Source organism: Mustela nivalis, assembly GCF_964662115.1.
Source record: "Mustela nivalis genome assembly, chromosome: 1".
NCBI classification, from domain to species: domain Eukaryota; kingdom Metazoa; phylum Chordata; class Mammalia; order Carnivora; family Mustelidae; genus Mustela; species Mustela nivalis.
This window is the reverse complement of record NC_139020.1, coordinates 157,533,307-157,548,380: the sequence shown is the minus strand read 5'-3', so window position 1 is coordinate 157,548,380 and position 15,074 is coordinate 157,533,307. Positions and strand designations below refer to the sequence as shown.

Here is a 15,074-nt window from a genome sequence, read left to right as displayed (position 1 = left end):
TGAATGAGTGACATTATCAGGGTTGTCGTGTTTCCTCCCGCCAACTAGGCCTTGCAGGTATCCCTCACCACCGGGCACTCAGGCCTTCTCATAAACTACAGAAGAATGCTCCCTCGCGTCCCTCCTTGACTTCACATCTGAAGGGTCCTTAGCAAGTTTTCTCGCCTGTAAATTCAAGCACGCAGAGAGAGGGTGAGTGACATGCCCGCCTACACTCACACAGCCAGTGAGAGCCCTCTCCACCCCTACCCAGGAAGACATTCCTCCCGCCCCGCGCCCCCGCCCCTTTCGCCTCCATCAGGAGCCCCTCCCTTCTGAGGCTCTGGCCTTGGCCGAGGCTCTGGGACTGGCCGGGGCGGGTCCCACCTCTCTGCTGCCCTGGGCCGGCCTGCTCCAGTCCTTGTCCTCCGACCGAGGCTCTCAGAGGTTCCTTCTGACCAGCGATTCTTGTGCCTCCTCCCGTGCTTGGTAAGTAACCCCCCACCCTCCAGCCCCGACCTCCGGGGGAAGGAGGCTGTCCCAACTCGCGACTCCAGGGGTTCTGGGCCTGGGTCTCCCAGTGGGGGCTCCTAGCGGACACACGAGCTTCCCTCTGGGGAAGCAGGGCTTGGAGTCTGGCCCGAGATTTCCCCCGGGGCAGCCGAGCCACCATCCTGGCCAGGGGCCCTCAGGCTGGAGAACCAAGATGTGGGGATTCAGCCGGGCTGGCCAGGCAGGGAGCTTTACCGAGCCGGCAGCCCTGTGGGGCGGGCATTATCTGCCTGGCTTACAGAAGAGAAAACTGAGGGTCTGAGAGAGAAAGAGACAGTGTGAAGCTTGACAGGGCTTCTCCGCGTTCTAGGGACCTTCTGCGTCCTGGGCTAAGCCCCTCACCCCATTCTCGGAGTGGAAAATATCCCCTCTGATTGGCCAAATCTGGGGGCCAGGCACAAGGGCATTTTGTGATTGGAGAGCTTCTACAGCCCCACCTTCCCTAGTGCACAGGAGCATTGACCCCTGCACCCCAGCTTGATCCCAACACGGTTCTTGGGGTTATGCTACTTAGAGCCCAGCATCACCGCACCTGTTGAGGTCCCTCTTTTTCACCTCCCTAGAAGGGGCAGAATATGGCTTAGGTGCAGATGGAGACAGAATTTAATAAGTATGTTCAGATGCTGAGTTAAGGGTGGTGGCCTTTGGCTTCAGGTGGCTATTTTCTCCCTACTCCCTCGATTCCCAGTGACCTTGGGCAAATTTCTAACTCCGACTGTGTTTCTTTAGCTAAAATTGAGGTGGAGGGATAAATACTAATACTACTGTCTGCCAGTGTTGCTTCAGAATGACAGAAGATCGTGCACTTTGGACCTAGGAGCTCTGTTGAATGTGGGCTGCTGTCCCTCCTACAAATATTAACCTCCGGGACAATGTTGGAAACAATACTGTGATGTCTCTTTTGGAGACAAGGAGATTGAGCCTTAAGAGATGAACGTGATTCCTTAAGGTGGATTATAGGTCTGCAGGCTCAAGTGGTCTGGGGAAGCCTGCACCATGGCCAGCCCTTGTGCACAGGATAGTGGGAAAGACAGTGGATGAAACAGGACCCCCAGGGACTCTGCTTTGGGAGGGACACAGTATCCTCCCTGCCTGGTGCCTAATGGAATAGACTGATTGCAGAAGAGCAGTCAGCTTTGCTCTCACCCCCCAGCCCCCGCCTCTCCTGCCCCCCTTTCCCCCTTTTCCAAAGCAGCTGATGAAGTAGGATGCCTTGTGGCTGTGCCCTGAAGCTTGGCTGAGCCTCTACCCCCTCCTAGAGCTGCATTCTTCTGTGGGTCCCAAGACTACAGCTTGAGAACAGGTGGCCCAGAGCTGCTGCACCTGCACACATCGAGCTTGGGCAGGGTCTGAAAGCTGGGCCCTGGTGAAGCTGGAGAGTGAGGTTCTTGTCTCATGGAGTCAAAGAAGGAATCTTGAGGACAAAGGAGAGTGAGTAAAGAGAGTTTTATTAAGCAAAGATACAGAAAAAGCTCTGGGAGTGAAAGGGGTCCCTACAGGGCTGCCACTGAAGGCTTTTGGGATTGATTTTTTTAATTGAAGACTAACCGGGTTACACAAATCCTTTTAACATCTCTATAGATAGCACCATTAGTAGGGACTAGTGATTACAACTTTTATGATTTACTTCTTTTTTAGGATCTGGTAATTCTTTGTTGGTCATAAGTGACTGTTATAACAAGACCCCACCTCTGACACCTAAGGTTGGGTGGTCTTGTTTGTTCCATTATCTCTGGTTTTCTTATACGTCTGCACTTTTTGGGATTTCTTTGAGCCTGATCCTATAGTCCCTTACCTATCTCTCCTTATCTAGCCTGGCCAGTCCCTTCATAAGACCCTAATTTTGATGTATATCTGTGGGTCAAAAACATGGGGGATGATTGTCAATATGTATCTTGGGGGAGGAGTTAGAGATAAAGGAAGTTTCCAAAGGAATTTTTATATATTAAAGTAGACTTACAGGATCCTGGGGGTCAGTCTAAGATTGCCTTTTGTCCTTAGCAAAAGGTCAATGTCCAGGCAATGAAGTCCCTGGGGGAATGTCACTCTGCCTGTTTCAAGTACTTGTCAGTGAACTTCTTAGTAAGGAAATTTCACTGGGGAGCCAGGTCTGAGCGGGGTGATTGGGGTAGGAGGCCTGGGAAGCCCTGACAGTCCTGCTGCTGCCAGGGCAGATGCAGAGTGTGCCCAAGCACTGCCAGGGGCAAGGGGCTGAGCCTGCCAACTCAGGAAGGAGGTAGAGCCTTGTAGGCTGCCCGACAGTGAGCCGAGCTGCACCTCTCAGCAGCAGTGTAGTCCCTTCCCTGGCTCTGCCCCTTTGGAGTTCCTGAGCTTTTCACAAGCCAAAGGTCAAGACTGGCTGAGGCCCCTCTGGGAGCACCTGTCCCTACCAAGTCCCTTCCTGGGACTGTGACAATAGCCCCACTGGTGGCTCCCCTGACCTTGCCTCCCTGCTTCCAAAGGGATCTTTTTTGTACTGCTTTACTTTACCATGAGTAATACATTCTCAATTTGGCGGGGGGGGGGGGGGGTGAGGTGGGGGGGAGCAAAAACAGAACATTCTGGTAAAAAAAGATAATTACTTTCATGAAAATCCCCCAAACCCAAAGCACTCTACCCAGGGACTTTTCACATTTCTGGGTGAATCCACCCAGTTTTTTTGCACTGCAAGAACACAGACATACACATGCATGACACTTTGAAAATCATAGTGGTTTGCTATCTGTTCAGCTGCTCTGGTCTGTATATTTCCGTTGGCAAAGCAAAGTGCGTCGTCCTAACTGGCTGCCTGGCTTACACAGTGTGCATGTAGCATGATTTTGCCATACTTATGCCATTATTTGCTCACCCAAACATAATTTAGAAGTGAAAATGCTGAATCAGAAGAAAAGAACCATTTCTAGGATTTTGATATTTATCGCCAAATTTTCCTCTAGAGAATTTGCCCCAAATTGTTATCCCACTAGTGTGGCAGGAGGGTGTTCCTTTTCCTGTACCTAGACAACATCGTCTTCAGTACCTTCCAGTTTTATAGGAGAAAAACAGTCACTTGTTTTATGACGCCTATTTAGCAATAGGCATTTGATTAATTGTAACTTAAACACGTTTATATTCATCTGTTGGCAGAAGGCTTTTATTCTTTTGGCAAATTGCTTCAGATACATGTAAAATCTTCCTGCATGAACGTTTATCACATGCTTCCTTTGTATCTTTCCTTTAGAGTCAAGTTTCTAAAGTCCAACACTTACCAGATTTTTTTCCCTCGTACTTTGATGTTTTCTTCCTGTATTTGATTTTTAAAATATTTATTTTAACCCAATTGAACTGCATTTTGAAGTAAGATGTGAACTATAGATTTGTTTGTTTGTTTAAATTAATTTTTAGAATAATTTTAAGTTTACAGAACAATTGAGCAGAGTACAGAGAGTTCCCACATACTCCCTCAGCCCCGTGTTTCTCCACTGTCCCAAATATATTAGTAATACCTTGCATTAGCACTAGGCACATTTGTTACTTTTGATGACTGGATATTGATACAATATTCTTAAAGTCTACAGCTCGCATCACTCTTTGTGTTATATATTCAATGGGTTTTGGCGGGTGTATAAGGACCTGCATCTACCATTACAGTAGGTAACTGAAAAATGTCCTGTGTTCCATCTGTTCATTCCTCTCCCTCCTCCTCTAAGCCTCTGTCAAACACTGACTTTTTTTCCTCTGTCTTCCTAGTTGACACTGTTATTATAGCTAGAATAATAGGTCTGGCTTCTTTCATTTAGCAATAGTCATTAAAATTTCTCTCTTTTTATGTTTGATAGCTCATTTCTTCTTAGCATGGAATAAAAGCTTTTCTCTGGATGTACCACAATTTATTTATTCATTCACCTATTAAAGGACATGTTGGTTGCTTTCAAGTTTAGGTAATTATGAGTAAAGCTGCTATAAATATTTGTGTGCAGGTTTTTGTGTGGACCTAAATTGCCCCCTCATTTAGGTAAAGACCATGATTGCTGAATTGTATGGTAGGAGAGGGTTTAGTTTTTTGTTTTTTGGTTTTTTCGTTAAGAAACTGCCAAACTATTTTCCAAAGTGACTGTACCATTTTCTCATTCCCACCAGCAATGAATGAGAGTTCCTGTTGCTCCACCTCTTCACCAGCGTTTTGTGTTGTTAGTGTTTTTGATTTTAGTCATTCTAGTAGATTTGCAGTGGTATTTCATTGTTGTTTTAATTTGCAATCCCTAGTGACATATGATGTTAAGCATGTTTTCATATATGCATCTCCCATTGGTATTTCTTCTTTGTTGAGATGTCTGTTCAGGTCTTTCCTCCAATTTTAAGTTGAGTTGTTTTCTTACAGTTGAGTTTTAAGAATCCTTTGTATATTTTGGATACTAGTCCTTTATCAGATGTGTGTTTTGCAGATCCCCCCACCCTGACCCCCTCTTCCCCCTGCCCAACCACCCTTTGTTGCTTGGCTTTTGCAGAGCAGAAGGTTTTTTTTTAAGTCTAATAAAGTTCAGTTTGTGACTTTTTTCCTTCCATAGTTTTGTTGTTATCTAAAAAGTCAGACCCACGGTCATCTGGATTGCATCATATGTTATCTTCTAGGAGTTTTATAGTTTTATCTTTATGAAAATTTTACATGTGATTGATGTATTGATTTGAGGGTCTTTTTTAAAAAATTTTGCACGTGGATGTCTGGTCATTCAAGAATCATTTGTTGAAAAATCTATATTTTCTCTATTGAATTGCTTTTACTACTTTCTCAAAGATCAGGTGACTTTTTGTGTGTGTCTCTCTTCTATTTGTCTACTCTTTTGCCAATATCACACTGTCTTGAATACTATAGCTTCATTACTGTGGCATCATACTGAAGTTGGGTAGTGTCAGTATTTTGACTTTGCCCCTCTCCTTCAATATTGTGTTGGATATTTCAGGTCTTTTGCCTTTAGTATAAACTTTAAAATCAGTTTGTTGATGTCCACAAAATAACTTGCTGGGATTTTCACTGAGATTGTGTTGAATCCAAAGGTCAAATTGGAAAGAACTGATGTCTTGACAATATTGAGTTTTCCTAACCATATTAATATAATATCTCCACTTATTTAGGTTTTATTTTATTTCCTTCATTAGTCTTGTGGTTTTCCCCACATAGCTCTTTTACATATTTTATTATATTTACACATAAATAATTTCATTTTTATGTGATATGTAAATGATATTGTGTTTTTAATTTCAAGTTCCAATTGTTTATTGCTGGCATATAAGAAGCAATTGACTTTTGCATATTAACCTTCTCTCCTGTAACCTTCCTATAATCATTTATTGGTTTTAGGAGTTTCTTGTTGATTCTTTAAGATTTTCTACGTGGACAATCATGTCATCTGTGAACATAGTTTATTTCCTCCTTTCCCATCTGTATACCTTTTATCACCTTTTCTTATTTCTTTGCTAGAATTTCCAGTAGGATTTTGAATAGAAATAATGAAAGGAACACCCTTGGCTTGTTTCTGATCTTAGTGGGAAGGTTTCTAGTTTCTTACAATTAAGTGTGATATTAGTTATGGGTTTGTTTGTAGGTGTTCTTTATCAGGTTAATTTCCTCTCCATTCCTAGTTTGCTGAGAATGTTTTATCAGGAATGAGTATTGGGTTTTGTCAAATACTTTTTCTGCATCTATTTATCTGTTCACATGATTTTCCTTCTCTGTCCTGTTAATGTAATCTAGTGTAATTGATTTTGATTTTGATTGTGTAATCTATTACATGAATTGATTAATTGATTTTGATTAATTGATTTTGAATCTTAAGTGTTTGGTTGAATTCACCAGTGAACCCTGGTGCTTTCTGCTTTGGAAGGGTATTAATTATTGATTCAGTGCCTTTAATATATGTAGACCTATTTCTATTTTCCTTGTATAAGTTTTGTTGAATGGTGTCTTGCAAGATATGTTCCATTTCATCTAGGTTATCAAATTTGAGGGTGTATAGTTATTAATAATACTCCTTTTTACTCTTTTTATGACCATGGGATTAGTAGTGATAGTCCTTCTTACATTTTTGAAATTAGCAATTTTTGTCTTAGTCTAACTAGGGGCTTACCAATGTCCACTCTGGAAGATGGTATGGAGATTCCTCAAGAAGTTAAAAATAGAGATACTCTACCAACCAGCAATTTCACTACTAGGCATTTACCCCAAAGATAAAAGTGTAGTGATCTGAAGGGGCACATGTACCCCAATGTTCATAGCAGCAGTGTCCGTAGTAGCCAAACTGTGGAAAAAGCCAAGGTGTTCATCAATAGATGAATGGATAAAGATGTGATGGGGATTAAAGAAGGCATTTATTGTGATAAGCACTGGGTGGTTTTTAAAAAATTTTTAATTTAAATTCAATTAGCCAACATAGAGTATATCATTACTTTTAGATGTACTGTTCAGTAATTTATCAGTTGGGTGTAATACCAAGTGCTCATCATATCACGTGCCTTACTTAATGCCCATCTCCCCAAAACCTATCCCCATCCCCCATCCCCACCTCCCCTCCAGCAGCCCTTACTTTGTTTCCTATAGGTAAGAGCCTCTCATAGCTTGTTTCCCCTCTCTGATACTTCCCATCCAGTTTTCCCTCCCTTCCCTTATGATCCTCTGCATTGTTTCTTATATTCCACAAATGAGTGAAACTGTATGATAATTGTCTTTCTATATTTGACTTCTTTTGCATAATACCCTTCAGTTACATCCATGTTGATGTAAATGGTAAGTATTCATCTTTTCTGATGGCTGAGTTATATATATATATATATATATATATATATATATATACACACACACACACATATACACAATATTACATATATATGTATACATATATGTATATATACATTTATATACACAAAATACATATATATATTCATATATATATATATATATATATATATATATATATATATTCCACAACTTCTTCATCCATTCATCTGTTGATGGATATCTCAGCTCTTTTCATAGTTTGGCTATTGTGGATATTGCTGCTATGAACTTCGGGGTGTATGTGCCCCTTCAGATCACTATATTTGTATCTTTGGGGTATATACCTAGTAGCATAATTGCTAGGTTTTAGGGTATCTCTATTTTTAACTTCTTGAGGAATGTCCATTTAAATTCTTGAGGAATTTTCTAGAGTGGCTGTACCAGCTTGCATTCCCACCACCAGTGTAAGAGAGTTCCCCTTTCTCCACATCCTTGCCAACATTTGTTGTTTCCTGTCTTGTTAATTTTAGCCATTCTGACTGGTGTAAGGTGGTAATCTCATTGTGATTTTGATTTATATTTCGCTGATGCCAAGTGATGTGAAGTTTTTCATGTGTCCACTGGCCATTTGTATGTCTTCTTTGGAGAAATGTCTATTCATGTCTTATGCCCATTTCTTTACTGGATTATTTGGTTTTGGGTGTTGAGTTTGATAAGTTCTTTATAGATCTTGGATACTAGCCCTTTATCTGTACTGTCATTTGCAAATATCTTCTCCCATTCCATAGGTTACGTTTTAGTTTTGTTGATTGCTTCCTTTGCTGTGAAGAAGCTTTTTATCTTGATGAAGTCCAGTAGCTCATTTCTGCTTTTCTTTCCATTGCCTCTGGAGATTTGTCTAGCAAGAAGCTGCTGCGTCTGAGGTCGAAGAAGATGCTGTCTGTGTTCTTCTCTAGGATTTTGATTGATTCCTGTGTCAAATTGAGGTCTTTCATCCATTTTGAGTTTATCTTTGTGTATCGTATAAAAGAATGGTCCATTTTCTTTTTCCATATGTGGCTGTCCAATTTTCCTAACACCACTTATTGAATAGATTGCCTTTTTTCCATTGGATATTCTTTTCTTCTTTGTGAAAATAAGTTGACAATAGAGTTGAGGGTCCATTTCTGGGTTCTCTATTCTATTCCATTGATTTATGTGTCTGTTTGTGCCAGTACCATTATGTCTTAATGATTAGTTTTGTAATATAGGTTGATGCCTGGCATTGTGATGCCACCAGCTTTGGTTTTCTTTTTCAACATTCCTTTGGCTATGTGGGGTCTTTTCTAGTTCCATACAAATTTTAGGATAATTTGATCCAGGTCTGTGAAAATGTTGATGATATTTTGATAGGGATTGCTTTGAATATATAGATTGCTCTGGGTAGCATAGACCTTTTAACAATGTTTATTCTTCCATTCCATGAGCATGGAATGTTTTTCCATCTGCTTGTATCTTCTTTAGTTTCTTTCAGAAGTGTTCTACAGTTTTTAGAGTACAGATCCTTTACCTCTTTGGTTAGGTTTATTCTTAGGTATCTTGTGGTTTTTGGATGCTATTGTAAATAGATCAATTCCTTAATTTTCTTTCTTCTGTCTCATTGTTAGTGTAAAGAAATGCATCTTATTTTTGTGTATTGATCTTATATCCTGCCACATTGCTGAATTGCTGTATGAGTTCTGGCAATTTTGGAGTGGAGCCTTTTGGGTTTTCCACATAAAATATAATCTCATCTGCAAAGAAAGTTTGACTTCTTGTTTGCCAGTTTGAATGCCTCTAATTTCTTTTTGTTGTCTGATTGCTGAGGCTTGGACTTCTAGTACTATGTTGAACAACAGTGGTGAGAAAGGACATTACCCCTGTGTTCCTGACCTTCTTGACCCTAAGGGAAAAGCTCTCAGTTTTCCCCTTGTGGATGATATTGCTGTGGGCTTTTTGTAGGTGGCTTTTATGATATTGAAGTATGTTCCTTCTATCCCTACACGTTGGAGAGTTCTAATCAAGAAAGGATGCTGTATTGTATGTAAAATGCTTTTTCTGCATCAATGGAGAAGATCATATGGTTCTTGTCCTTTCTTTTATTAATGTGATATATCACATTGATTGATTTGCAAATGTTGAACTGCCCTTGCAATCCAGGAATAAATCCCACTTGGTAATGGTGAATAATCTTTTTCATGTACTGTTGGATCCAGTTGGCTAGTATCTTGGTGAGAATGTTGGCATCCGTGTTCATCAGGGATATTGGTCTGTAATTTTCTTTTTTGTTGTTGTTTTTAAAGATTTTATTTATTTATTTAAGAGAGAGAGAGAGAGAGTGAGAAAGAAAGAGCACAAGCAGGGAGGAGAGGGAGAAGCAGGCTCCCACCTGAGCAGGGAGCCTGATGCAGGGCTCAATCCCAGGACCCTGAGATCATGACCTGAGCCAAAGGCAGTTGCTTAACTGACAGCCACCCAGGAACTCCTGTAATTCTCCTTTTTGATGGGGTCTTTGATTTTAGGATCAAGGTAATGCTGGCATCATAGAATGAGTTTGGAAGTTTTCCTTCCGGTTTTATTTTTTGAAACAGCTTCAGTAGAATAAATATTATTTCTTCTTTGAGTGTTTGGTTAAAATGTCCCTGGGAAGCCATCTGGCCTATTCATCTGGCCAATTCTTCCAGATTGCCTAATTTGTTGGCATAGAGTTGCTCATAATATGTTCTTAAAATTGTTTGTATTTTCGTAGTGTTGGTCATGATCTCTCTTCTTTCATTCACGATTTTATTAATTTAGGTTCTTTCTCTTTTTGATAAGTCTGGTAGGGGTTTATCAATCTTATTAATTCTTTCAAAGAACCAGCTTCTACTTTAATTGATCTTCTCTATTCTTCTGGTTTGTATTTTATTGATTTCCACTCTAATCTTTATTATTTCGTTTCTCCTGCTTGGTTTAAGCTTTATTTGCTGTTCTTTCTCCAGTTCTTTTAGGTGTAAGGATAGCTTGGGTATTTGAGATTTTTAAAAGTTTTTGAGAGAGACTTGTATTGCAATATACATTCCTCTTAGGATCACCTTTGCTGTATCCCAGAGGTTTTGAACATTTGTGTTTTTATTTTCATTAGTTTCTATGAATTAATTTTTTTTTTTAATTTCCTGGTTGACCCATTCATTCTTTAGTAGGATGGTCTTTAACCTCCAAGTGTTTGAGTTCCTTCCATATTTCCTCTTGTGATTGAGTTCAAGTTTCAAAGCTTTGTGGTCTGAAAATATGCAGGGAATAATCCCAATCTTTTGGTATTGGTTGAGACCTGAATTATGATCCAGTATATGCTCTTCTGGAAAAATTCCCTGTGCACTCTAGAAGAATGTGTATTCTGTTGCTTTAGGATGGAATGCTGTGTACATACCTCTGAAGTTCATCTGGTCTAATGTGTCATTCAGAGCCCTTACTTCTTTGTTGAACTTCTACTGAGGTGATCTTTCCATTGCTGTGAGTGGGATGTTGAAGTCCCCTACTATTAATGTATTGCTATCAATGCATTTTTTTTTAGTTTGGTTATTAATTGGTTGAGATGTTTGACTGCTCCCAAATTAGGAACATAAATATTTATAATTGTTAATTCTCCTTGTTGGGTAAACCTTTAGTTATGATATAGTGTCCCTTTTCATCTCTCACTATGGTCTTTGGTTTAAAATCTAATTTATCTGATAAGAGAATTGCTTTCCCAGCATTCTTTTGAGGTCCATTAGCATGACAAATTGTTCTCAACCCCTCACTTTCTTTCTTCTTTCTTTTTTTTTTAATTTTTTTCAGCGTAACACAATTCATTGTTTTTGCACCACACCCAGTGTTCCATGCAATATGTGCCCTCCCTAATACCTACCACCTTGTTCCCCCAACCTCCCACCCCCCGCCCCTTCAAGACACTCAGGTTAGTTTTCAGAGTCCATAGTCTCTCATGGTTCACCTCCCCTTCCAATTTCCCTCAACTGCCTTCTCCTCTCCATCTCCTCATGTCCTCCATGTGATTTGTTAAGCTCCACAAATAAGTGAAACCATATGATAATTGACACTCTTTGCTTGACTTATTTCACTCAGCATAATCTCTTCCAGTCCTGTCTATGTTGCTACAAAAGACCAGCTTGCCACTTTCAATCTGGAGGTGGCTTAAGGTGTAAAGTTAGTCTCTCATGGACAGCATATGGATGGGTCTTGCTTTTTTTTTTTCTTCAAAGATTTTATTTATTTATTTATTTTTAAATTTTTTATTTTTTATAAACATATATTTTTATCCCCAGGGGTACAGGTCTGTGAATCACCAGGTTTACACACTTCACAGCACTCACCAAAGCACATACCCTCCCCAATGTCCATAATCCCACCCCCTTCTCCCAAACCCCCTCCCCCCAGCAACCCTCAGTTTGTTTTGTGAGATTAAGAGTCACTTGTGGTTTGTCTCCCTCCCAATCCCATCTTGTTTCATTTATTCTTCTCCTACCCCCTTAAGCCCCCATGTTGCATCACCACTTCCTCATATCAGGGAGATCATATGATAGTTGTCTTTCTCTGCTTGACTTATTTCGATAAGCATCATACGCTCTAGTTCTATCCATGTTGTCGCAAATGGCAAGATTTCATTTCTTTTGATGGCTGCATAGTATTGCATTGTGTATATATACCACATCTTCTTGATCCATTCATCTGTTGATGGACATCTAGGTTCTTTCCATAGTTTGGCTATTGTGGACATTGCTGCTATAAACATTCGGGTGCACGTGCCCCTTTGGATCACTACGTTTGTATCTTTAGGGTAAATACCCAATAGTGCAATTGCTGGGTCATAGGGAAGTTCTATTTTCAACATTTTGAGGAACCTCCAGGCTGTTTTCAAGAGTGGCTGCACTAGCTTGCATTCCCACCAACAGTGTAGGTGGGTTTCCCTTTCTCCGCATCCTCGCCAGCATCTGTCATTTCCTGACTTGTTGATTTTAGCCATTCTGACTGGTGTGAGGTGATATCGCATTGTGGTTTTGATTTGTATTACCCTGATGCCGAGTGATATGGAGCACTTTTTCATGTGTCTGTTGGCCATCTGGATGTCTTCTTTGCAGAAATGTCTGTTCATGTCCTCTGCCCATTTCTTGATTGGATTATTTGTTCTTTGGGTGTTGAGTTTGCTAAGTTCTTTATAGATTCTGGACACTAGTCCTTTATCTGATATGTCGTTTGCAAATATCTTCTCCCATTCTGTCAGTTGTCTTTTGATTTTGTTAACTGTTTCCTTTGCTGTGCAAAAGCTTTTGATCTTGATGAAATCCCAATAGTTCATTTTTGCCCTTGCTTCCCTTGCCTTTGGCGTTGTTCCTAGGAAGATGTTGCTGCGGCTGAGGTCGAAGAGGTTGCTGCCTGTGTTCTCCTCAAGGATTTTGATGGATTCCTTTCGCACATTGAGGTCCTTCATCCATTTTGAGTCTATTTTCGTGTGTGGTGTAAGGAAATGGTCCAATTTCATTTCTCTGCATGTGGCTGTCCAATTTTCCCAGCACCATTTATTGAAGAGGCTGTCTTTTTTCCATTGGACATTCTTTCCTGCTTTGTTGAAGATTAGTTGACTGTAGAGTTGAGGGTCTATTTCTGGGCTCTCTATTCTGTTCCATTGATCTATGTGTCTGTTTTTGTGCCAGTACCATGCTGTCTTGATGATGACAGCTTTGTAATAGAGCTTGAAGTCCGGAATTGTGATGCCACCAACGTTGGCTTTCTTTTTCAATATCCCTTTGGCTATTCGAGGTCTTTTCTGGTTCCATACAAATTTTAGAATTATTTGTTCCATTTCTTTGAAAAAGATGGATGATACTTTGATAGGAATTGCATTAAATGTGTAGATTGCTTTAGGTAGCATAGACATTTTCACAATATTTAATCTTCCAATCCAGGAGCATGGAACATTTTTCCATTTCCTTGTGTTTTCCTCAATTTCTTTCATGAGTACTTTATAGTTTTCTGAGTATAGATTCTGTGCCTCTTTGGTTAGGTTTATTCCTAGGTATCTTATGGTTTTGAGTGCAATTGTAAATGGGATTGACTCCTTAATTTCTCTTTCTTCTGTCTTGCTGTTGGTGTAGAGAAATGCAACTGATTTCTGTGCATTGATTTTATATCCTGACACTTTACTGAATTCCTGTATAAGTTCTAGCAGTTTTGGAGTGGAGTCTTTTGGGTTTTCCACATATAGTATCATATCATCCGCGAAGAGTGATAATTTGACTTCTTCTTTGCCGATTTGGATGCCTTTAATTTCCTTTTGTTGTCTGATTGCTGAGGCTAGGACCTCTAGTACTATGTTGAATAGCAATGGTGATAATGTACATCCCTGCCGTGTTCCTGACCTTAGCGGAAAAGCTTTCAGTTTTTCTCCATTGAGAATGATATTTGCGGTGGGTTTTTCATAGATGGCTTTGATGATATTGAGGTATGTGCCCTCTATCCCTACACTTTGAAGAGTTTTGATCAGGAAGGGATGCTGTACTTTGTCAAATGCTTTTTCAGCATCTACTGAGAGTATCATATGGTTCTTGTTCTTTCTTTTATTGATGTGTTGTAACACATTGATTGATTTGCGGATGTTGAACCAACCTTGCAGCCCTGGAATAAATCCCACTTGGTCGTGGTGAATAATCCTTTTAATGTACTGTTGAAATCTATTGGCTAGTATTTTGTTGAGTATTTTTGCATCTGTGTTCTTCAAGGATATTGGTCTAAGCTCCATTTTTTGATGGGATCCTTGTGTGGTTTTGAGATCAGGGTGATGCTGGCCTCATAAAATGAGTTTGGAAGTTTTCCTTCCATTTCTATTTTTTGGAACAGTTTCAGGACAATAGGAATTAGTTCTTCTTTAAATGTTTGGTAGAATTTCCCCGGGAAGCCATCTGGCCCTGGGCTTTTGTTTGTTTGGAGATTTTTTATGACTGTTTCAATCTCCTTACTGGATATGGGTCTGTTCAGGCTTTCTATTTCTTCCTGGTTCAGTTGTGGTAGTTTATATGTTTCTAGGAATGCATCCATTTCTTCCAGATTGTCAAATTTATTGGCGTAGAGTTGCTCATAGTATGTTCTTATAATAGTTTGTATTTCTTTGGTGTTAGTTGTGATCTCTCCTCTTTCATTCATGATTTCATTTATTTGGGTCCTTTCTCTTTTCTTTTTGATAAGTCGGGCCAGGGGTTTATCAATTTTATTAATTCTTTCAAAGAACCAGCTCCTAGTTTCGTTGATTTGTTCTATTGTTTTTTTGGTTTCTATTTCATTGATTTCTGCTCTGATCTTTATCATTTCTCTTCTCCTGCTAGGCTTAGGGTTTCTTTCTTGTTCTTTCTCCAGCTCCTTTAGGTGTAGGGTTAGGTTGTGTACCTGAGACCTTTCTTGTTTCTTGAGAAAGGCTTGTACCGCTATATATTTTCCTCTCAGGACTGCCTTTGTTGTGTCCCACAGATTTTGAATCGTTGTATTTTCATTATCATTTGTTTCCATGATTTTTTTCAATTCTTCTTCAATTTCCCGGTTGACCCATTCATTCTTTAGAAGGATGCTGTTTAGTCTCCATGTATTTGGGTTCTTTCCAAACTTCCTTTTGTGGTTGAGTTCTAGCTTTAGAGCATTGTGGTCTGAAAATATGCAGGGAATGATGCCAATCTTTTGATACCGGTTGAGTCCTGATTTAGGACCATGGATGTGATCTATTCTGGAGAATGTTCCATGTGCACTAGAGAAG

The 15,074-nt window shown here is 39.9% G+C and overlaps 1 protein-coding gene across 4 annotated transcripts in view; it reads left to right on the top strand.

The window, feature by feature from the left end:
• The first annotated feature begins 322 nt into the window (after window positions 1-322).
• Window positions 323-15,074, top strand: part of ALDH1L1 (aldehyde dehydrogenase 1 family member L1) — a 136,411-nt gene continuing 121,659 nt past the window's right edge. For all 4 annotated transcript variants that reach the window (XM_082746176.1, XM_082746178.1, XM_082746177.1 and 1 more), the window contains exon 1: window positions 323-468. The gene's annotated coding sequence lies outside the window, so the exon portion shown is untranslated. The remainder of the gene's footprint in view (window positions 469-15,074) is intronic.